This window comes from Pan paniscus, chromosome 3 (assembly GCF_029289425.2).
Source record: "Pan paniscus chromosome 3, NHGRI_mPanPan1-v2.0_pri, whole genome shotgun sequence".
Classification (NCBI taxonomy): Eukaryota; Metazoa; Chordata; class Mammalia; order Primates; family Hominidae; genus Pan; species Pan paniscus.
The window spans coordinates 74,252,233-74,276,975 of NC_073252.2; the positions used below are offsets into that span (position 1 = coordinate 74,252,233).

General features: G+C 38.1%; 1 protein-coding gene across 15 annotated transcripts in view; it reads left to right on the top strand.

Annotated features, from left to right (window-relative positions):
- CLOCK (clock circadian regulator) overlaps positions 1-24,743 on the top strand; it is a 117,021-nt gene that overhangs the window by 4,925 nt on the left and 87,353 nt on the right. Inside the window, exon 1 of one of the 15 annotated variants that reach the window (XM_034958794.3) lies at positions 1-24,743. This exon is cut by the window's right edge and continues 7,180 nt beyond it. The exons of the other annotated variants lie outside the window; for them this stretch is intronic. The gene's annotated coding sequence lies outside the window, so the exon portion shown is untranslated. 15 annotated transcript variants of the gene reach the window in all.

A 24,743-nucleotide genomic window follows, 5' to 3' on the forward strand; every position in this document is an offset into this window, starting at 1 on the left:
TTCTCCTGCCTTAGCCTTCCAAGAGTAGCTGGGATTACAGGTATCTGCCACCACACCCGGCTAATTTTTGTATTTTTAGTAGACACGGTGTTTCTCCATGTTGGCCGGGCTGGTCTCAAACTGCTGACCTCAGGTGATCCGCCCACCTCGGCCTCCCAAAGTGCTGGGATTACAGGCATGAGCCACCATGCCCAACTGAAAAGCATAGACATTATAACACAAGGTAGAAAATGACAGATTTTATAAGAAAATTACATACAACATTTGTAAGGATGAGCCTATTTCTGGCTGTTTTTTTTTTTTTTTTTGGTGGGGGGAGAGGCATGGGATTTTGAGGGAGAATACGTATCTTAACCTTTTAATTAGTTAAGAAAGGAAACTTAGCTCAGATCTTAGCTCTTGATAACGTAAGGAGTTGTTATGTTCTTTTAGCAGGCATCTGTGAGACTGATAGCTATTTCAGTAGTTTTTTTTAAGCTTTCCCGCTGGAAAGAACCATTTGATGTTTTATTTGGTAATTATAATACAGCCTCTTTAATCATTTCAGGATTGCTAGAAAAATTAGGAAATTAAATCCTATCAGTTAACTGTTGTCTACCATCAAATATGTCAGCCAGTGTTAATATTAAAAGAAAATTGTTTCCTCTTATCTCAATCTTGAAGCATATATATTATGTCACCTCTTCCCCACATTTTTACTTCTAGTGCTGTGTCAAATGAAGCATTTGTTTACTGTGACTATTTTAATAAAACAACATTGTGGGGGAAAAGTCAAACTTCTACACTGTAGCTAAACCTTTTGATGTTTATCTGTTTCCTTATAGTTTTTTACAGATGCATAAAGTAAAATATTTTTTAAGTTCCTTGTAGGCATTACACCAATGGCTGTTGCATTTTCTCCTTTTCTGGATCAAAAATTCTAGATGGAGTTGTATGAATTATTTATAGAACACTGAAGTGTCAGAGCAATATAATTGTTACTAATTGACTATAATTACATAATGGCATTTATATTTACAGGTTGCTTTACAACCATTTATTAAAAGCCCTATTAGGTGTAACTTCTGTGAAACAGGTGGATACAGAGATTCCTGTTTTTTTCCATTTTTTTGATTATGCAAATGTTAAATTATTTAAACTTACTCTTATAGCCTCAACTCTGAGTTATTACTTTAGTTGGATATTTCACAGAGATGTAATTCTGTTAATTTTAAGTCTTAGAAGTCTACAGAAATCACTTGTGAAAAATGAAATTTTATGAATTACTTTGTCTTTTAAAGTATGCTGTTTCGGATATAATTTGCTTTTCATTTTTCAGAAACATTTTCATTTTTTACATTAATAATGACGAAGATTAAGTTTCTTTTTCAAAGAGGTCACATTCAGGTACTTAACATTTTTAATTCTCATCCCAAATAGTGGAAAATTGAATGTGAGGGCTATCTGGCTGTGACATGTTACCCCATTGATCCCCAGGGTTGATTCAGCTCATCTGGCTGGCTCGGCAGGTGTCCCCTTCCTCCCTCTCCACTCCACGTGCGTCCCTCCTGAAGCTGAAGCTGCGTGCTTGGTTGAAGAGGACAACCATCCCAAATAGAGGAGGACTGGTCTTGGGTCAAGGGTATACGAGCAGCTGCGCTCCCCTGCTAGAACCTTCGAGCAAGCTCTCAAGGTCCAAATAGTGGAAAATGAAAGTACAGGTTGATTCATGTTGGCAGGTTTTGGTATTAAAAAAAAATTAAAAAGCACACATGGGGGATATACCAATAAAGGTTAGACCATATGCCTAGCTAAGAACTTATCATTTGTATTAAAATATGGTTTAATGTAAAGAGTTGCCTTTCTCCATTCCCCCCTCCCCTCCCCTCCTCTCCCCTCCCGTCCTCTCCCCTCCTCTCTTACCCCCAATTAAAAAATAGCACATCCCTAATGTGGGAAACAGTAAGAAAGCATAGATTACATTTTAGGCAGGGCACAGTGGCTCACACCTGTAATCCCAGCACTTTCGGAGGCTGAGGTGGGTGGATCACTTGAGGTCAGGAGTTTGAGACCAGCCTGGCCAACATGGTGAAACCCTGTCTCTACTAAAAGTACAAAAATTAGCCGGGCATGGTGGCGGGTGCCTGTAATCCCAGCTACTTGGGAGGCTAAGGCAGGAGAATCGCTTGAACCCAGGAGGCAGAGGTTGCAGTGAGCAGAGATCACGCCATTGCACTCCAGCCTGTGCGACAGATCAAGACTCAGTCTCAAAAAAAAAAAAAAATTAATATCATTGGAGATCATACCACCAAAAGTGCTGTTGTTAATCTTCTTGATTATCTATCTGCTTCCTGCATTTTGTTGAGCCATTACATAAGTATATGTATACTTATATGATGTTATGGGCTCCTAATGTAGTCCACTGTAGTGCAAGCTGTTCAGTTAACAGTGAATCATCAACATATTTTCATGTCAGTATTTTTCTGCTATGTGATTATTTTTAGTAGGTATGTAACATTCTCATCTCTGTGTAATAATTTACTTATCAATCTTCTGTTGGACATTGAAGTTGTTTACAATTTTTAGGATAATAATACTGTCACTTCCCTATATCATGCATTTTGATACTGGCCTACCTAGTATCAGTGATTTTTTCTATTTTTGTTTCCCTGAAAATATCTCAATTTCACCTTTTTTTTTTTTTTTTTTGAGACAAGGTCTCACTCTGGCACCCAGGCTGGAGTGTAGTGGTGTGAACATGGCTCACTGTAGCCTCAACCTTTTGGGCTCAGGCAATCCTTCACCTCAGCCTCCTCAGTAGCTGGAACCACAGGCACATGCCACCATGCCCAGCTAATTTTTAAATTTTTTGTATAGGCGGGGTCTTGTCATGTTGCCCCGGCTGTTCTTGAACTCCTGGGCTTAAGAGATCCCCCCACCTTGGCCTCCCAAAGTGCTGGTGGGTATAGGTGTGAGCCACCATGCACGGCAGTTTCACCTTTTTTGAAGTGGTTTTTGGTGTTTTTTTGTTGTTGTTGTTGTTGTTGTTTTGAGACAGTCTCGTTCTGTTGCTTAGGCTGGAGTGCAGTGGCGTGATCTGAGCTCACTGCAGCTTCTGCCTCCTGGGTTCAAATGATTCTCATGCCACAGCCTCCTGAGTAGCTGGGATTACAGGCATGTGCTACCATACCCAGCTAAATTTTTTGTATTTTTAGTAGAGATAGGATTTTGCCATGTTGGCCACGCAGGTCTCCAAACTCATGGCCTCAAGTGATCTGCCCACCTTGGCCTCCCAAAGTGCTAGGATTACAGGCATGAGCCACTGTGGCTGGCCTGAAGTGTGTTTTCACTGGCTATTAAGTTCTAAGTTGGTAGTTATTTTCTTTCAACACATTAAGAATGTTTGGTTGCTTTCTGTCTTCCTTTCTTTTTGTTGAAGTCAGCTACCAGTCTTATTGAAGGCAATGTATTAGCTATATTCTTGCTGAGGATAATGTGTCTTTTATTTTTCTTTGGCTACTTTTAAGACTCTCTGTGTTACTTTTAAAGCACTTTGATGTGTTCAGATGTGGTTTTCTTTGTTGCTTTATGTTTATAGAGTTTTTTGAATCTAGCTGGATGCCTTTTAGTTTTGGAAAGTTCTGTTACCTTTTCATATATTCTGCCCCTTTTTTCTTTTTGGATCCTAATTACACATATATTAAACTTAATTATCATGTTCCACATGTTGAAAAAAATTTTTTTCTCTGTTTGGATATTTTCTATCGACCTGCCTTCCAGTATGCCAAAACTATCTTCTCTTTTTGTCAAAATAATCTTTTGTGTTCTTAATTTTACCTTGTGGTTTTGAGTTCTAGAGTGTTCCTTTGATGTTGTTTTATAGACTTGTAATAGACTCCAGTTCTCTTGAACATACTAATTATAGTTATTTAAATGCTTGTCTTTTCCAATATCGGCATCATCTATTGGTCTGTTTATCTTGTTTGTTTTTCTGTTGGTTATTGGTCATATGGTTGTATTGTTCCGTCTCTTCACATGCCTGATAAGTTTTCGAAGGAACTTACCCATTTCATTTAACTTGTTGCATTTATTGCAAAAAGTTGCTTATAATACTCTATTATTGTTCTTTTAATATCTGTAGAAAGTGTAATGAGTCTAATATCTGTATAACCTGTAGAGATTTAGTATCATTCCGAATACTAGTAATTTGTCTCTGCTCCCCTTTTCCCTGATTAGTCTGGCTAGAAGTTTATTAATTTTATTGAGGTTCTTAAAAAGTTAACTTTTAGTTTAATTGACTGCCTGTGGTTTTCTTATTTCCGCCCTGGTCTTTATTTCCTTTCCTCAGCTTACTTTTGGGTTTAATTTGTTTTCTTTTTCTGGTTTCTTAAGATAGAAGCTGAGGTCATTGATTTGTGACCTTTTTTCTTTTCTAATGTAAGCATGCTATAAACTTCCCTTTAATTGTTTATAATTTATTTATTTGTTTTTTGAGACAAGGTCTCACTACTGCTCAGGCAGTACAGTGTCGTGATCATGGCCCATTGTAGCCTTGACCTCTCAGGCTCAAGTGATCCTCCCACCTCAGCCTCCTGAGTAGCTGGGACTGCAGGCATGTGCCACCATGCCTGGCTAATTTTTTATTTTTATTTTTATTTTTTTGAGACTGGGTCTCACTCCGTTGCCTAGGCTTTAGTGCAGTGGCCCAATCACGGGTCACCACAGTGTCGACGTCTCAGGCTCAAGAGATCCTCGCACCAGAGTCTATTAAGTGCTGGGATTACAGGCGTGTGCCATCATGCCTGGCTAATTTTTGTATTTTTTGTAGAGATAGGGTTTCACCATGTTGCCCAGGCTGGTCGTCAACTCCTGAGCTCAGGCAATCCACTTGTTTCAGCCTCCCAAAGTGCTAGGATTACAGGTGTAAGCCACCACACCTGGCCAGAGTTTATTACAATTTTTTCTGAAGACAAGGATGTCACTGTGTTGCCCATGTTGGTCTTGAACTCAGTTCAAGCAATCCTCTTTCCTTGGCCTCCTGGAGTGCTGGGATACAGATGTGAGCCACCACTCCTGGCCATTTCCAGTTTTTGATATGTTTCCATTTTCATTCCATTCAGAGTACTTTATAATTTCTTTCCTGAAGTCTTATTGGGTCTATAGTTTATTTATAAGTGTGTTATATAGTTTTCAAATATTCGAGGATTTTCCAGAGATCATTGTTATTTTTAATTTAATTCCATTGTAATGAGATAATTTTAAATTTATTCGGATTTATTTTATGGCCTAGAATATATTCTATCATTGTAAGTGTTCTTCATGTGCAGTTGAAAAGAATGTGTGTTTTGTTGTTAGGTGGAGTGTTTTACAAATGTCAGTTAGGTCAAGTCTGTTGATTGTTTTGTTTATGTCTCATAATTTTTTATTGAATGCCAGGCATTGTGTAGTAAAAAGCTTAAGTAAGCATTACCAGGTAATGGTACATTTTGCCGGGTTGGGAGAGGGGTGGGGGAAGGGGAAGTTCATTTTCTATGCAGATAGGCTAGGGAGCTGTATTAGTCTGTTTGCATTACTATAAAAGAATACCTGAGACTGGGTAATTTATAAAGAAAAGAAGCTTAATTGGCTTACGGTTCTCCAAAGTGTATAGGAAGCATGGTGCTGGCATCTGCTTATAGTGAGGCTTAGTAAGTTTCTAGTCATGGCTGAAAGTGAAGGGAGAGCAGGTGCATCACAAGGCAAGAGTGGGAGCAAGAGAGCAAGGTGGGGCAGGTCCCAGACTTTTCAACAACCAGATCTTGTGTGAACTCACTTATTACCGAGGAGATGGTACTAAACCATTCATGAGGGATCTACCCCCATGATCCAGTTGCCTCCTACTGGGCCCAACTTCCAACATTGGGAATTACATTTACATTTCATCATGAGATTTGGAGGGGACAAGCATCCAACCCATATCAGGAGCCCATCATCTTAAATTATGTGGAGGCTGGGTTGCTATTTTAATAGTTTGCTATCCTTATTTTTCCTTGTTTTTTCAGATGTTGTCTTCTAAGGCTTTCATTTCAAAGCCTATTGGTCTTGTCCCTTTAGCAATGCCAAAGGTAGGAAATTTCACTTTGCTTTTCAAAGTTTTTTAGTTGACTTTGTAGCCTTTTACCCTGCACGGTTTTAAAATTCAGCAAATATGCTGAGGGGAGATACCACCTTTAAGCTTGAGGTCCTTGCGTGAAACTTTTTAGGAGAATTAGTCTCCTAGTGTTGTTATTCCAGCCCTGTGTGAACACCAAAAGCTGTCCTGGCTTCTGTGTTCCTCAGCAACAATATTTTACACAGGTCAGGCCTCAATTTTCAGCCTCTAACCCAAGCAATAATTAGGAAATACTCCCAGGGAAAAGACAGATATTGGTCATCTAAATACCTTTAAAATATTCTCCCCATCTCTGAGGTGGAGGTTGCAGTGAGCCAAGATTGTGCCACTGCACTCCAGCCTGGGTGACAGAGCAACAAGACTCCATCTCAAAAAAAAAAAAAAAAAAAGATTCTCCCATCACTGGAATTTTAGACCTTCTTCTTTCCCATGCTTCCACAGCTCTTCACTAACTTTTAAAATATGATTTTTATAATTTATTTAGCTTTTTAAGTTGTTCTTAGCAAGAATATTGGCCTGCTTCAAACTAGTTCATTTTACCTAAGTGCAGACAATTTCCTATTATTATTATTATTGTCATTTATTTTTGCAGAGATAGGATCTGACTTTGTTGCCCAGGCTTGTCTTGAACTCCTGGGCTCAAGTGATCCTCCTGCTTTGACCTTCCAAATTATTAGGATTACAGGCATGAGCCACTTTAGCTGGCGCCTGTCATTTTTTAAAGGTATGCAGAATACTCAATATTTATGAGCTGTTTTATGTAGTGTTCTTTAGGTATTTTGTTGTTGGGTTTCAGTTTTTGATGTATATTTTTTAAAATTGATTTTTATTGGGGTATAATGTATATATGTTAAAATCTGCCCAATTTAAGTATGCAGCTTGAGTTTTGACAAACCTAAACATCCTTGTAATCACCATAATCAAGAAGCAAAAAAATTTTTTTTTATACTGATACGAGGTCTTTCTGTATTGACCAGGTTGGAGTGTAGTGGCAATATAGCGAGGCCTTTCGCTCTCCAAAAAAATAGAAAAAAATTAGCCAGACATGGTGGCATGCGCTTGTGATCCCACCTACTCAGGAGGCTGAGATGGGAGGATTGCTTGAGCCCAGGAGGTTGAGGTTGCAGTGAGCCATTGACTGTGCTGCTGGACTCAGCTTGAATGACAGAGCAAGACTGTCTCAAAAAAAAAAAAAAAAAAAAAAATTCTCACTTTATACAGAAAAGGCTGCTGAGATTTTGTTTAGGGTTGTATTTACTCTATAGATTAATTTAAAGAAAACTGATAGCAACATTGAGTCCTTTGATCCTTGAACACAGTATACCTCTCCATTCATTTAGGCCTTTCATTTTTCTCAGTAGTGCTTTGAAGTCTTTTAGTATACCTTTAATGGTGGTCTTCATCTTGTTCATTCAGCAAGTATTTATTGAGCATTCTGCTCTGTGCCAGCTACTATTCTGTCTGCTGGGGAACAAAGCCCTGCCTTCAGGGAGCTTATGTTCTAACTGAGGAAACCAGATGAGAAACTAGTGAGTTAAATATATGCTAGATGGATATTTGTATTGTAGAGACAACCAAATCAAGGTGTAGGGGATTAGAGTCTATTAGCATGTGAGGATAGAATGTATATCTTAGTTTTGGCTGCTATAACAAAAATACCCAGGAGTATTAGATTCTGCAGTACAACAGCACATAGACTGTGTGCTGTTGAATTTGGTTTGCTAGTATTTTTTTAAGGGTAAAAAAATCAGTATTCATTAGGTTTATTGCTGTAGCTTTCTTTTTTTGTGATATCTTTGTCTGATTTTGAGATCAGGGTAATGCTGGCCTTTTAGAATGAGTTTGGAAATGTTCTCTCACATTTAGTTCTTTGAAAGAGTTTGAGGAGGATTGGCTTGGTGATAGTTGAGAGTAGAATAAGCACTCGTTTCAAGTTTGGTATTATTGCACTGATGCTCCACTTGACTCGCTGCATATTACAACTGTAATTATTAATTACTTCAGTGCTGTTAATCATAGGGTAGTACAAGCTAGATTAAATGGCAAACAAATGTACAAAACATTTTATTACTATTGGGTTCTTTATACATTAATGTTTTAAGACACAGGCAAAAAGGAAAACATCGAGAGTTTACTGAAAAGCAAAAGTTTTGTAGTGTGTCTTGAATTTAGTAAACAAGTATCCACTCTCCTGCATCTTAAACAAGCACTTTGTTTTTGTTTTATTTTTTTGAGATGGAGTCTCACTCTGTTGCCCAGGCTGGAGTGTAGTGGCGCGATCTTGGATTACTGCAACCTCTGCCTCCCAGGTTCAAGCTGTTCTCCTGCCTCAGCCTCCCGAGTAGCTGGGATTACAGGCGTGTGCCACCATGCCTGGCTAATTTTTGTGTTATTAGTAGAGACGGGATTTCACCATGTTGGCCAAGCTGGTCTCAAACTCTTGACCTCAGGTGATCCACCTGCCTTGGCCTCCCAAAGTGCTGGGATTACAGGCACGAGCCACCATGCCTGGCCTTAAGCACTTTTTCACGGATTTACAAACAATCCCAAAAATCTTTACTCAGTGAAATGGTTTGAATTACTTTCTAGGCAGAAAAATATTCTAATATGTATCTAAAATACTTAATTAAAAAGTGTTGAAAAAATATTCGGAGATCAAAACTTTTAGGTCATCATAAAATAAATTAGTAATATCATATTTTGGCTTCATTCTTTGGCATGTGGATATTCAGTTTTCCCAACACTGTTTGTTGTAGAGACTGTTTTTTTCTCCATTGGGTAGTCTTGGCACCCTTGTCACAAGTCATTTGGTGGTATGTGCAAGCGTTTATTTCTGTTCTGTTCCATTGGTCTGTAGCTCTGTATTTATGTCAGTACCACACTGTCTTGATTACTGTTGCTTTGTAGTGTGTTTTGAAATAAGAAAGTATGAGGCCTCCAAATTTTTGGTGGTTTTTCAAGACTGGTTTGGCTACTTGGGGGTCCCTTGAGATTCTGTATGAATTTTAGGATGGTTTTGTTTCTATTTCTGCAAAAAAAAAATGTCATTGAGAATTTGACAGGGATTACATTGAATCTATAGATTGCTTTAGGTAGTATGGACATTTTAACAGTATTAACTCTTTCAGTTTAAAAACACGGAATGTTTTTCCATTTATTTGTATTCTCTCTTTGATTTCTTTTAGCAATGTTTTGTAGTTTTCAGAGTACAAGTCTTTTATCTCCTTGGTTAAGTTTATTCCTAGTATTTTTATCCACACTACCCCCCCGACCCGACCCCTTTTCTTTTTTTAAAGAGATAGGGTCTCTGTCACCTAGGCTGGAGTGCAGTGGCACAATCATGGCTCACTGTGACCTTGAACTCCTGGGCTCAAATGATCCTCCTACCTCAGCCTCCCAAGAAGCTGGGACTAAAAGTATATGCTTCCACGCTCGGCTAATTTTTTGGTATTTTTATAGAGAGATAAGGTCTCAAATTCCTGGCTTCAAGCAGTCCTCCCACCTTGGCCTCCCAAAGTGCTAGGATTACAGGTTTGAGCCACCATGGTTTGCCTTTCCTCTTTTGATACTATAGTAAATTGGGATTTTTTTTTTTTAATTTTCCTTTCCAGTTGGTCATTTTTGGTGTATAGAAACGCAACTGATTTTTGTGTGTTGATTTCGGATCCTGAAACTTTGCTGAAATCATGTATTAGTACTAACAGTTTTTTTGTGGATTCTTCTTTAGGGCTTTCTGCATATAAATCATGTCATCTGTATACAGAGATAATTTTCTTTCTTATTTGAGTGCCTTCTATTTATTCTTCTTGCCTAATTGCTCTATCTAGGACTTCTGGTACTGTGTTGAATAGAAGTGATGAGAGTGGGCATCCTCGACTTGCTCCTAATCCTAGGAGAAGTGTTCAGTCTTTTACCATTGAATAGGATGTTAGCTGTGGGATATTCATATATGGTGTTTATTATGTCGAGGTAGTTTCCTTCTATTCTTCATTTATTGAGTGTTTTTATCATGGAAGGGTGTTGAATTTTGTCAAATGCATTTGTTCGTCAATTGGAATCGTGGTTTTTGTGCTTCATTTTTGGTATATTACCTTAATTGATTTTTGTATTGTGAACCATCCTTGAATTTCTGGTATAAATCCCACTTGGTCATGGTATATAATCCTTTTAATGTGCTGTTGAATTTGGTTTGCTGGGGTTTTTTTTGTTTTTTGAACATTTAAAAAATCACTATTCATTATGGTTATTACCGTGGTTTTCTTTTCTTGTGGTATCTTTGTCTGGTTTTTATATCAGGGTAATGGTGACTTTTTAGAATGAGTTTGGAAATGTTCTCTCCCATTTTAGTTCTTTGGAAGAGTTTGAGGAGGATTGGGTTAATTCCTTTTTTTTTTTTTTGAGACGAAGTCTTGCTCTGTCGCCAGGCTGGAATACAGTGGCGTGATCTCGACTCACTACAACCTCTGCCTCCTGGGTTCAAGCGATTCTCCTGCCTCAGCTTCCAGAGTAGCTGGGACTATAGGCGCATACCACCATGCCCAGCTAATTGATGTAGTTTTCGTAGAGACGGGGTTTCACCATGTTGGCCAGGATGGTCTCGATCTCTTGACCTTGTGATCCACCCTTCTCGGCCTCCCAAAATGCTGGGATTACAGATATGAGCCACCACGCCTGGCCTGGTTAATTCTTTTAAATGATCGATAGAATTCTCCAGTAAAGCCTCCTAGGCTTTTGTTGTTGTTGTTGAGATCTGCTTTTATTTCTTGATTTACTAACTTCAAATTATATCTATTGACTCACTGCTAAGAAAGATGAGGATTTAGCTCACTTACACTTTACTTAATTATAGTGCTAGGGCTATTTTTTTTTTCTATGGGTCTAAAGTCATAATGCTAGTGGAACTCAAGAAATAAAATATTTACTTATTTCTTCTTGTACTTCATCAGTTTTTCGAAATCATGCCGCTAGATTGCTTTATATTCTAGATGACTTTTTGTTCATCTTTTCCTCCCACAGTTTGTAATTGTCTTTTTTTCTTTAGAGAAATATATACCTTTATCATATTCTCAGATGTTTTTCCTGCTTGGATCATAATATCTATTAACTGTTAGGTGGAATGCCTTTTCCTGGAGATATCACTCTTAGAGCCCTCCTACTTCCTGCTTCAGTCTTGACAGGTTGGAAGCTGCTGTGTATATGTCATTCTGAGCTATTCCGTGTCTGCATTTCTGGTTAGATTTACTGTTTCTTAGATGTGACATCTTCCTCTTTTATAGCATTCTTCCTTTTTTAGCTGGAATGTATTTACTCTTTTTTTTTTTTTTTTTTTTTTTTTGCGATGGAGTCTTGCTCTTTTTCCCAGGCTGGAGTGCAGGGGCACAATCTTGGCTCACTGCAACCTCCACCTCCTGGGTTCAGCTGATTCTTCTGCTTCAACCTCCACAGTAGATGGGATTACAGGCGTTTGCCACCATGCCTTGCTAATTTTTGTATTTTTAATAGAGACAGGGTTTCACCATGTTAGCCAGGTTGGTCTTAAACACCTTATCTCAAGTGATCCACCCTCCTCGGCCTCCCAAAGTGCTGGGATTATAGGCATGAGCCACTGCATCCTGCTTTGAATGTATTTTAAATTAACTCCAGTATACAGAGTACTTACAATGTAAATATTGTGAATTCTTGCTTGTTTGAAAATAGCTTTGGCCTGGGTCATAATTGCTTGATAGTTTGGCTGGGTGTAGAAATTTAAATTCAAATTAATTCTCTCTTACAACTTAGAGGTTTTTGCTCTATTCTGCTGAGCATCAAGATGGTAAGATGTCTGATGCTATTCTGTCTTGTTATTTTCTAAATGATCCTTTCCCTCGCTCACAAAGATAAGCTTTAGTATCTTATCTTTGTCCTTCGTAGTTATGGAATTTTATAATTATGTGTTTAGATATGAATTGTTTTTGTTATTCTTTGCTGGACTCAGTAGGTCCTTTCAGTTGAAATGCAAGTGTCTCCCTTCAGTTATGGAAAATGTTCTTTTATTATTTCCTTGGTAATATTTCTTAGTCTATGTTTGCCCATTTTGGGATACTTACTAGCAGAATATTGGCTTTCTTGATTGATCCTCATTTCTTTATCTCTTTTCTCAAGTTTTCTGTCTTTTTTATTCTGTATTTTGACAGATGTTTTCAATTGTATGTTTCTGACCTGCGAATGTTTATAAATTGTTAATGAGTAGCTTTTGCTTATTTTCTGCTGGTATCATTTCAAGAGACAACACAAGATAGTAGCTAAAAGCATTGACAATGGAACCAGACTTCCTGACTGTGTGGGTTTAGATCCCAGCTCCACAACTTCAAAACCATGACAATGGGCAAATGATTAATCTCTTTGTCCTCGGTTTCTAGTCTACAAAATGAGGATAATAATACCTACCTTGTGAGTAAAGGAGTTCATATTTATTAAGCATTTGTAACAGTTCTTGGCATAGTGGACTCTTGTATTATTATTTGTTAAATATACCTATTTTTGTTTAATTGAATGCGGTATCTTCAGTAGTCCTTTGAGAATATTTTGTTCTATTTTGAGATTTCTTCTATGTCCTGAATAAACTATGATTTTTTTGAAGTCAGTTTGATCTATTTATTTGTCTTGGTCTGGGCGGGACATAGTGGCTCATGCCTTTAATAACAGTACTTTGGGAGGCTAAGGTGGGAGGATTGCTTGAAGCTAGGAGTTTGAGACTAGCCTAGGCAACATAATGAGACCCCATCTCTACAAGAAAATTAAAATATTAGTTGAGCATGGTCATGCATGTCTATAGTCCTAGCTACTTGAGAGGCTGAGGCAGGAAGATCACTTGAGCTCAGGAGTTCGAGGCTGTAGTGAGCTATGATTGTGTCACTGCACTCCTGCCTGGGCAACAAAGTAAGACTGTCTCTTTTAAAAACTAAAAAAATAGATAATATCTTTATCTTGGTCTTTTTCTAGGTGTTGTTTCTTCTTGTATGTTTGGGGTCCTTATTGTTAGTTCATGGTTCTTGCTAAAGGACCGTCTTGATTATATTAGGTACTGCTGTTGGTTTCCTGGATTGTAGTCATGGACTTGTTTTCTAATTGCCATCTTGGAATGAGAAGACTGGCAACTCTTTGTACATAGTTGGAGCATCTCTTGTTTGCTGGCAAGTTAGGTTTAGGGCAAAAGATCAGGGAACCTGTTTTTAGGCTTTGGAGCTTTCCAATTGCCATATAGAAATGGGCTCTACAGATACTGACATTGACACCAGAAGACCCAGTTTCTTTCTGTTCAGTTTGTTAACTGTCTTTAGGAAAAAAAGAGTATTTCACTTTTTGTACCTACAGGTGACACTGGCCCTTGCTTAGTCATTGAGGGGAGCCTAGAATCTCTGAAAGATTGACTTAGACCTCCACTGTAGTCCTTTCATGTGTAGATTTTGGGCTGTGCTTCGCTTAGTTCTGTTTAAACTTAACACACTTGGGTCTGCTTTCTGTTCTCCAGAAATCTATTGTAAACACTTTCTCTCTGTTCTTTTCATTGTCTTATAGATTTATTCTTTTTTGTTTGTTTTTATGTGCTCATCTGCACAGACTTTCTGCATGGAGGGGCGGCAAACATGAGTGTTTATCACCATCATCATCTCATTCACTCCCCAGGTTTCTTTAAAATAAGGCAGTGAGGGGAGGATGAAGGAAATAGTCACTTCACCCTTAAATACTTCAATATATTTAATTAATTAATTTTTTTTTTTGAGGTGGAGTTCTGCTCTTGTTTCCCAGGCTGGAGAGCAATGGCATGATCTCGGCTCACTGCAACCTCTGCCTCCTGGGTTCAAGTGATTCTCCTGCCTCAGCCTCCCAAGTAGCTGGGATTACAGGCATGCACCACCAGGCCTGGCTAATTTTGTATTTTTAGTAGAGATGGAGTTTCACTCTATTGGTCAGGCTGGTCTTGAACTCCTGACCACCCACCTCAGCCTCCCAAAGTGCTGGGATTACAGGCGTTAGCCACTGCCCTTGGCCTCAATATATTTATTTTAAAACATAGGATTTTTTTTTTTTTTTTTTTTTGAGAGACAGGGTCTTGCTGTGTTGCTCAGGCTGAAGTGCAGTAGCCCAATTATAGCTCACTGCAGCCTTGAACTCCTAGGCTCAAGTGGTCTTCCAAAAGTACTGAGATAATAGGCATGTGCCACTATGCCCAGCTAATTTTTTAAATTTTATGGTAGAGATGAGATCTCGCTATGTTGCCAAGGCTGTTCTCCATTTCCTGGCCTCAACTGATCCTCTCACTTAGGCCTCCCAAAGTGCTGGGATTACAGGTATGAGCCACCACACCCAGCTGATATTTTCTTTCATAATCTCGGTATCATTACCACACCTAACAAAATTAACGATACTTCCTTAATATCATAAAACACCTAGTTCATATTCAGCTTTTTCAAAAATGCCTTTTTGTTGCTTTATTTGTATCAGGATTTGAATCAGGTACATACCTCCCAGTTATGTTTTTTTAGTCTTTTAAAATTTTTATTTTATTTTCTCATTTTCAGTCATGCCTATATTGAATCTTTTTTAAAAAAAGGTATTATTTGGGAGAGGAGTGACATCAGTTTGTAGATCACCTTTGATAGAAAATATATGGGCAAGCTATGTGTTGTATAGTTTTGTTCTCTCTGATATCCTAAGAAAGCAAAATGTGCCCCAAACATGCTTTTGTTTTTACAGGATGTTTTAAACATATACAACAGTATATAGAATAGTAAAATGAACTCCTATGTACCCATCACCTACTTTTAGTGATTTATTTACTCAACACCTCTCGTTTCATCTATATCTTAATCTCCTTACCCTCTTCTAATACTATTTTGAAGTATATTCCACATATTATTTATCTGTTAATATTTTAAAGTATATTTCTAAATATGATTACCGCAGTAAAGACTCCCAAGTCTTTTTACCCTCCATGTTGAAGGAACTGGGTCAGTTTTTCTTTATAACGTTTCACATTCTGCATTTTCTTATTTCTTTTGATGTCATTTTACTTATTACTTTCTTGTATTCATGTAACTGGAAATTGGATGTGAAGCAGTGTTTCTAACCTTTTTTTTTTTTTATTGTTGCCTCATTACGGAGTTTTTAGAGCTTTTTTTTTTTTTTGAGACGGAGTCTCACTCTGTCACCCGGGCTGGAGTGCAGTGGTGTGATCTTGGCTCACTGCAAGCTCCGCCTCCCGGGTTCATGCCATTCTCTTGCCTCAGCCTCCCGAGTAGCTGAGACTACAGGTGCCTGCCACTTTGCCCGGCTAATTTTTGTGTTTTTAGTAGAGACAGGGTTTCACCATGTTAGCCAGGATGGTCTGGATCTCTTGACCTCGTGAACTGACCACCTCGACCTCCCAAAGTGCTGGGATTACAGGCGTGAGCCACCGTGCCCGGCCTAGAGCTTTTTTTTTCCTTATTGTCTACACTGCACCTTTTCCCCAGACCTGGGGGCAGACACAGTAGTGTGATTTGGAGGATGAGAAACTGTCTTAATTTGCTGTTTAAGATTTCTTTGCCTTCTTGAATGTGACATTGCTACTGTTGAGAATGTATGATCTAAAGGTTCATAGATTCTAGTTTGACTCTTAACAAGAATATTCTGTAAGTAGTACTATTACTACATGTTATATCATGATATGTGGTTGTCCCAGTGTTAAAGATGTTAAGATTGATCAGTGAATTCAGTTGGTGACAATATGATCCATTGTGAAATTTACCATTACTTTTTCTCCTGATGGGGTTTTTAGGATTGATGATTTTTGCCTATTTATGTCATTTCTTTTGTTCTTCTTAGTTGAAATTTTTCTTTAAAGGAGTAGCTTTCTTTCAGTACTTTGGTCCCTTTGCCTACCTTGAAATACAGTTTGACAGGCCAGTCAAGGAAAATGCTTTGTAAATTTCCTGTTACAGGTTGAATATCTCTTATCTGAAATGCTTGGGATTAGAAGCGTTTCAGATTTCGTATTTTTTCAGATTGTGGAATATTTATAGTATACTTTTCAGTTGAGTATCCCGAAAATCTGAAATCTGAAATGCTCCTTTGAGTGTCATGTCATTGCTCAAAAAGTTTCATATTTTGGAGCATTTCAGATTCTGGATTTTTGTATTAGGGATACTCAACCTATAGTTAAACATTTTTGTATTAACCCTTGGCATACCATCAGTACACACTGGAATTTTTTTTTGTTTTTGAGCAGTTCTAACTATGGAAAGACTAATAATTTCTTGACTCATTTTTTCTTAAAGGCCTTTGAAAGAAGAAAGGTAACATATACTTAAAAAAATTTTTTTATTTGGCCAGGTGTGGTGGCTCATGCTTGTAATTCCAGCACTTTGGGAGGCCGAGGCGGGTGGATCACTTTAGGCCAAGAGTTCGAGACCAGCCTGGCCAACATGGTGAAACCCCGTGTCTACTAAAAATACAAAAAATTAGCTGGGCATGGTGGTGGACACCTGTAATCAGCTACTCGAGAGGCGGAGGTTGCAGTGAGCCAAGATTGTGCCATTGCACTCCAGCCTGGGCAACAAGAGCGAAACTCTGTCTCAAAAAAAAATTTTTATTATTCATTTATTTTATTTTATTTTTTTAGAGACAAGGTCTTGCTCTGTTACCCAGGCTGGAGTGCAGTGGTGTGATCATAGCTTATCATAATTACCAATTCCTGGGCTCACGTGATCTTCTTGCCTCAGACTTCTGAGTAGCTAGAACTGTAGGCGTGTGCCACCATGTCTGGCTGCTTTTCTTTTTTAAAATTTTTTCTAAAGAACAGGGTATGTGGCCTAAGCTGGTCTCGAACTCCCAACCTCAAGTGATCCTCCCATGTTGTCCTTTCAAAGGGCTGTGATTACAGACATGAACCACTGTGCACAGCCAAAATTTTCTTTTTAAAAACTGAATAAAACTCATTCTGTCTTTCATTGGTTATATTCCTGTAGCTTTAAGGATTGTGATTTCATCATTCTAAGACTTGTTTCATTACTAAGATTTGTTTCATTTCATTCATAACAAATTACTCATCAATTATTTCTATCCCTCCTAAAAGATAATATGAAAATGGAAAAATGATGGAATCACCTAGGAGAGTGATAGAATATGGAAATAAATTGTCACTATTGTATTTTTTTTTGTTTTTAAGATTTTTGCATTTCTCAAAGTATTACATCATCTTTCTGGAAGTTATAAGTCTGGAGATATCATCATTGTAGGCCGCTTTCAGCTTTCATTAGAAACAGTTGAGAATTTAGAAATTTTCATTTCTGCCCATTATGGCAAAGAGGAAAAATTACAGAAAGATGTTTCACATCTCTTTGACAAACCAGCACATAAATGCAAAAAGAAAAATAAATGCACCTCAGGCTTTCTTCAATAGAAATTTCATGTGAATCACTGGACCATCATTGTCCAATAGAAATTTTATGTGAACCACAAATGTAAGTAGTAGGTATAATTTAAAATAAAAAAGTAAAACTAGGTCAAATGAATTAAGCAAAATCTCAGGCTGCACTTATTCATATAATAGGTGAATTTTCTCAAACTCAGAAATCAATGCATGAAGAATTATATTTCTGAGTGTAAAAATATAAATATAGTTATTCTTGTCTAGTCAGTCATTTAATAGGTATTAATATTTTCTTTTTTCTTTTTTTTTGTTTTTGTTTTTGTTTTTTTGAGACAGAGTCTCACTCTGTTGCCCAGGCTGGAGTGCAGTGGTGTGATCTCCGCTCACTGCAATCTCAGCCTCCCAGGCTCAAGCAATTCTGCCTCAGCCTCCTGAGTAGCTGGGATTACAGGCTGGTGCCACCATGCTCAGCTAATTTTTTTTGTGTGTGTATATTTTTAGTAGAGACGGGTTTTGCTGTGTTGGCCAGGCTGGTCTTCAAACTCCTGGCCTCAAGTGATCCGCCCGCCTCAGCCTCCCAAAGTACTGGGATTACAAACATCAGCTGCTGTGCCCGGCCGGGTATGAATATTTTCTGATGAGCCTTACACCATCCTGTGTTGCTAAAATGATGTGTTCTTACATCTTTTATGGTGTCTGCATGCCAAAATTTACTGGATAACAATTTGTAATGCTAAAGACATGTAACAAAGGTGACTGGAAGGAAATAGATTATTTAAAAAGAAAAAAGTTGTTGGGTTGCTCATTTTAATTGATGCTTAAAAACAAGAATGTTTTACAGTTTTGGAGCAAAAAAAGATGGTATCCACTCTTCAATAAAATTATAAGCTGTCAAAGGTTTCAAAAACTTCAATTTTTTTTATGATGAAATTGCAAGAAGAGTAGAAATATTGATAAGCTGATATGAAATTAGAGGTATGTATTAGAAATCTGGAGAAGTATTAGAAATATATTTGAAATGTATGTAGAGATGTATCTGGAGAGGTATTAGAGATGTATGTGAAACCTGGAAGCAGTACAGGATGATTATGTTCCAGATTCATGCATGGATGATCAGTCAGTTGCATTCAGAGGACATTACCCATGTCATGTAGATACACTTTCAAAGCCTCAAGAAATGGAATAAAAATTTGGTTGTGATATGTTTAATTTTTCAGTGTCAATTTTTTTATTATCCCTTTATTCTCGTATAAATAATTCATAAGATGACTTGAAAACATAAAGGGTCCATTGGACCAAGAAGGTGTGAATAGTGATGACTGTTCTGTACCCTGAGGGTTGACTTGATACTCTAGCTACTCTTTGGTCACAAGTGAGAGTTCTACATTTGTCCGTTTGTCTGGTTTTGTTTGTTTGTTTGTTTGTTTTTGACAGAGTCTGGGTCTGTCTCCCAGGCTGGAGTACAGTGGTGCGATCTCGCTCACTGCAAGCTCCGCCTCCCAGATTCATGCCATTCTCCTGCCTCAGCCTCCCAAGTAGCTGGGACTACAGGTGCCCACCACCATGCCTAGCTAATTTTTTTTTTAATTTTTAGTAGAGACGGGGTTTCACTGTGTTAGCCAGGATGGTCTCGATCTCCTGACCTTGCGATCCGCCCGCCTCTATCTCCCAAAGTGCTGGGATTACAGGCGTGAGCCACTGCGCCCAGCCTGTTCATTTGTCTTAATGCTAAACAATACACATTATATGTTACCGTGCCTCACAATTTCTTTTTATTCAACCTGGCCTGTCTCTGGCCAGTAGGAGCCCCTTCAGATTTGCTTCTAAATCTTTTTTATATGACCATATTAGGTTTTGATAGCTTCCTTGCTTTCAAGCTTAGAGTTAGTCATTTTATATGGTTCAGAAGTAAATGAGTGTGTGTGTTTGTGTGTGTACATGTGCATGTTTGTATGTTGTATATGGAGATGCATACATATATATGAGAGAGGGAAAGTGTGCGTTTACAAATACATACATATATATGGTGGAAAGTGTATAGATGTGGCAAATTGTTGACAGTTGATGAATCTAGGTGAAGAATATATGTCTGTTAATCTTACTGTTCCTTAAGGGGTAGGATACCTGTTTAAGTTACCTATTTTTCCAACTACTTATTCTGTTCATAAAGTTTAGCATGTTTTCTTATGTTTATTCGTTCTTTATGCTTCTTTTTTTTTAAAAAAACAGTTTATTACTGGTTGGCATCTTTTGTCTATCTTTTTTTCTTACTGATGTGTAGTATCTTGTTACGAACTTTGGATACTAATCTTCTGTGGTATATTTTCTCAGTCCGTGGTTTGTCTTTTCATTTGTTTATGGGATATTTTGGTAATTAGAAAAATTAAAAATTTAAATTAAATTAGATTTCAGATTTGAATTAGAATGAAGCCAAATATATTATTTTTTTTCTTTAAAGTTTGTGCTTGGCTTGTTTTCCTTTAAGGTTTATGATAGTTTAAGAAAGTTATTTTCTCCTCTATAGATATGAAGGTATTGTGTGTTTTCTTCTAAAAATTGATATGTTTTGCCTTCATATTTGGGTCTGAAGCACTTGGAATTTATGTTTACGTGTGGTAAGAAAGAAATCCGGTATAACTTTTTGCCCTATTTGGGTACCTGTTGTCTCTACCATTAATGGATAGTCCATTCTTTCCCTCTTTGTTTATAATGCTGCCTTTTTAATATACGTATGACTCTATTTGTGATCTCTCTATCTCTGTTTTGAAAGACCCATATTATAAGGCTTGATTATTTGTAGGACTGCTCTCTCCATTTTCTTCTTCAAATTATTGTAGCTATTCTTAGCCTTTTGCTCTTCCACATAAATACTAAGATCAGTTTGTCTAGTTACATACACACATATATACATACCATATGGACACAAATCAATATAAGATATTAGTAAAAATTGCATAGCATCCATAGATGTATTTAGAGAGAATTCAGAGGTGAGGAAACTGAAATTCAAGCAAAGTGAATAATTTGCTCAAGTATGTCTGAGTCTGAGGCCCATTTCTTTCCTTTGCATATTTGTGAAGGCCAATAATTCATGGGGTGTTACCACCATGGTACGGTATAACCATAGCAAGAATCAGAATTTTGAGAGTAGCAGCACACATCTAAAATGTATAAGGTGAGCTCTATAAAACATAGTAATTTGAGCCAGGTGTGTTGACGCACGCCTGCAGTCCCAGCACTTTGGGAGGCCAAGGCAGGTGGATCACCTTAGGTCAGGAGTTCAAGACCGGTGTGACTAACACGGTGAAACCCCGTCTCTGCTAAATACAAAAAATTAGCCAGGCGTGATGGCGCATGCCTGTAATCCCAGCTACTTGGGAGGCTGAGGCAGGAGAATCGCTTGAACCCGGGAGGTGTGGGTTGCAGTGAGCTGAGATCATGCCATTGCACTCCAGCCCGGGCAACAAGAGTGAAACTCCATCTCAAAAAAACAAAAAAAAAAAAAGAAATTTGAATTTATGTGACAGATTGATTAAGGGACACAAATTACTGTAGTTCCATTTAAAATTGAATTTTTTTCTAGTACATTTGAGAAAGAAACCATTTTACCAACGTTAAAATTGCACTTTTGTAAGAATATCTGTAAAAATATTGTAGACTGAAAAAACAGTGAGCATAGACTTGGAGGTGTGACAAAATTTGATGTATGTAGGGAATAGCAAGTAAATGGAAAAGGTTAAATCATGAGAGACTTGAAAGAGATAAGGCTGAACCTTGGGGACTAAATCTGGAGTTCACAAAGGAGTTGTTATAGGGAGCAATTTTTATATCTCAAGGAATTTGAGTGACATGATCAAATATGAATGTTAGAGTCTTCTGATATAAAGCAAGGGATGGATTCAAGAGGGCTGGTGCTGGAGGCAGGGGATGGGAGGAGGAATTTATGAAGATTAATTCCAGTCACAGAATTGGGAAAATTGTGAAGGAGTAAGGGAGAAAGAGTATTTAAAATACCTCTAAAATTTGTAGCTTGTATGAGTTTAACATTACCTCACTTTGTTTCCTTAGAACTGAACCTTAGTATTAAAAAGATTTGGGAGGGAGAAAAACCCTGTATGTCTACTGTGGATTTATTTATTTTAAATGTATATTGTAAAATTAATATAAATTTGAAGCTGTGGGATACCTGTGTCAACAGTCTGTTTTGCCTCAGGTGTTTTCTAGGAGTAGTTCATACTACAAAAGCAGATCCTCATAATGCCGTTTTTGGAGTTGAATTTTCACCAGTTCATCTGCATATTAGGGGAAACTATTGCTGTTAGTAAATGAGGTGTTGATGACCCTTGGATACAGTTGGCATTGTAATTCTAAAGCTTTCATCTGTAATTAATGGGAGTGAGGCTCATAGAAGTCAAGGTTTTGGGAGAAAACAGATACTTCACTTGATCGGTGTGGGGGCAGTGATAATTTTAAGGATTGTGGTATGAGGTTGTTTTTGTTGGTGGCCTTAAAAAAGTGGTTAGATTTAGCACAATTAATTGCCAATTTAAGGCATACTCTGGAACCCAGAGGGCTTCTATGACAGTTTTATAGGATAACAGAATCTTATCCTGTTGACTTCAGGGAGACTATGCTAAAATGTTGGCCTTGAATCGGATTATTAAGGTGATACAACTGCAGAGAAGACTAAATATGCAACCTTTGCAGGTGTTGTGTGTCTAAGTCAGGGCCCTAATAGGGAAAGAGTGGATCCCTGTACTTCAGAATTTTTAATCCTACAATTCATGCTGAAGCTTCCTGGCAAGGAGAAGCATCCCATTTCCCTTTGGCAGAGGAAAGACCCCCTGCCACCCCTCCTGTCATCATTGCTTGAAGACTGTGCAGTGACCCCATAAATGTTCAATGACGTTTATTTATTTTTATTTTTATTTTCTATTTTTTTGAGGCAGATTTTTGCTCTGTTACCCACGCTGAAGTGCAGTGGCCAATCTCGGCTCACTGCGGTCTCCGCTTTCCGGGTTCAATTGGTTCTCCTGCCTCAGCTTCCTGAGTAGCTGGGATTACAGAAGTGCACCACCACGCCCGGCTAATTTTTGTATTTTTGTATTTTCACCATGTTGGTCAGGCTGGTCTCGAATGCCTCAACTCAGGTGATCTGCCCACCTTGGCCTCCCAAAGTGCTGGGATTACAGGCATGAGCTACCACGCCTGGTCCAATGACATTTATTCTTAAGATCTGCCTCTACTATGACTCATTATCCTCTGGTTAATAACTATAGTCAGGGTCTTAGCACATCCCAAGAAGAGAATTACAAGCCCTGCTCTGGAAAGAACTATCCTATATACAAAAAGAATTGCAGGACTGCAGGCTCAGTGGCTTGCACCTATAATCCCAGTGCTGTGGGAAGCCAAGGCAGGAGGACCACTTGAGGCTAGGAGTTTGAGACCAGCCTGGGCAACATAGTGAGACCTTGTCTTTACAAAAAACTTTTTTTAAAAATTGGCTGGGTATAGTGGTTTGTGCCTGTAGTTCTAGCTGCTCCAGAGGCTGAGGCGGGAGGATCACTTGAGCCCAGGAATTTGAGGCGGTAGTCAATTATGATTGCTCCATTGCACTCCAGCCTGGGCAACAAAGCGAAACCCTATCAAGTAAAAGTAAAATAAAGTAAAATTGCAGGACTTGAATAATAAGCATCTGGAGAAACCAAGGAAACAGGTATGAGAATGTTTTCAAAGGTGTTGGATTGGGTGGGGGGCAGAATATAAGGTTAACTTGAGGAAAATGTATTGACATGAGGGTACTCATTGATGATCTGGGATTCAGTGTCATCCAGGGGCATTGGAACTGCCTCTTACAGCTTGTCGGTTGTCTTAGTCCATTTGGCTGCTGTAACAAAGTATCTTAGTCTGAGTAATTTATAAGCAACAGAAATTTATTGTTTACAGTTCTAGAGACTGGGAAGTCCAAAATCAAGGTGCTAGTAGATGCAGTATCTGGTGAAGGCCCATTCTGGTGCCTTCTTGCTGTGTCCTCACATGATGGAAAGGGAGGGGAACAAGCTCCCTCAGGCCTTTTATAAGGGCACTAATCTCATTGATGAGGGTGGAGCCCTCATGACCTAATCACCATCCAAAGGCCCCATGTCTTAATACTGTCACATTGGGGATTAAGTTTCAACATAAGAATTATGGAGGGGCACAAACATTTAGACCATAGCACTGATATAGTTCTTTGAAGTCTGAGCACAATGAATGTCTACAGTCAACCTTTTAAGCAAAGATGGTGTCATGAGGAAAACAATAAATATTTGGCATTTTTGTTTAGGGATTAATACCCTGTGGGAAAATCTTTGCCAGATCTCTTATGTCTCTTTAGCACTGGTCAGATAAATTCTCCCCGTCCTCTCTCCTCTGCATTTACCCCAAATAGGCCAGTTTTCTCATGGCTCTGCATAGCTTGGTAATGCCATATTTCACGTTTGCTTTGTCTCCTTATCTGCCTTATTTAACTTTCTCTTCATATCCTGACATTATACCCTCCCTTCCCTAAGTGTCAGCTTATAATTTTTGCCTCAGGTTATCCTTTTAAAGCTGAAACAATAGCTCCCAAACTTCTATGACCACAACTCATAGTAAGAAATATATTTTATGTTATGACCTAGTACACTCATACACACATATCTGAAACAACAGTTTCAGGAAATACCCTTTACCATAACTAGGTGTCCTGCGATCCGACTCCCCACCCCCCACCATGTTTCATTTTTAAAATGCTGGTTATAACCCCTATATTTCTGTACCAAAGGGTAAAAACATTTGTAATTTTGTTAAGGGTATTGACATAATGTTCTCTATAAAGTTTATATCAATTTATACTCCCACCAGCAATGTATGAGAGTAATGAAAAAGCCAACATTCTACTACTACTATCCCATAACCATTAAGCAAATTGATTTTGTAATTCTGAAACTCCCCAAAAAGAAATCTCTAGGCCCAGTTAGTTTCACTGCAGAGTCTAATCTACATAGTCTCTTCTAAAAAACAGAAGAGAACATTTCAAGTATTATCCTGATACTGCAACCAGACAAAGGCAGAACAGAAACAACAAATTAAAAACCAATATTCTTTATAGAGACACAAAAATCCTTAACAAAATATTAGCAAATAGAATTCAGCAAAATATAAAAATAATCTTCTGTGTTTTGAGACAGAGTCTGGCTC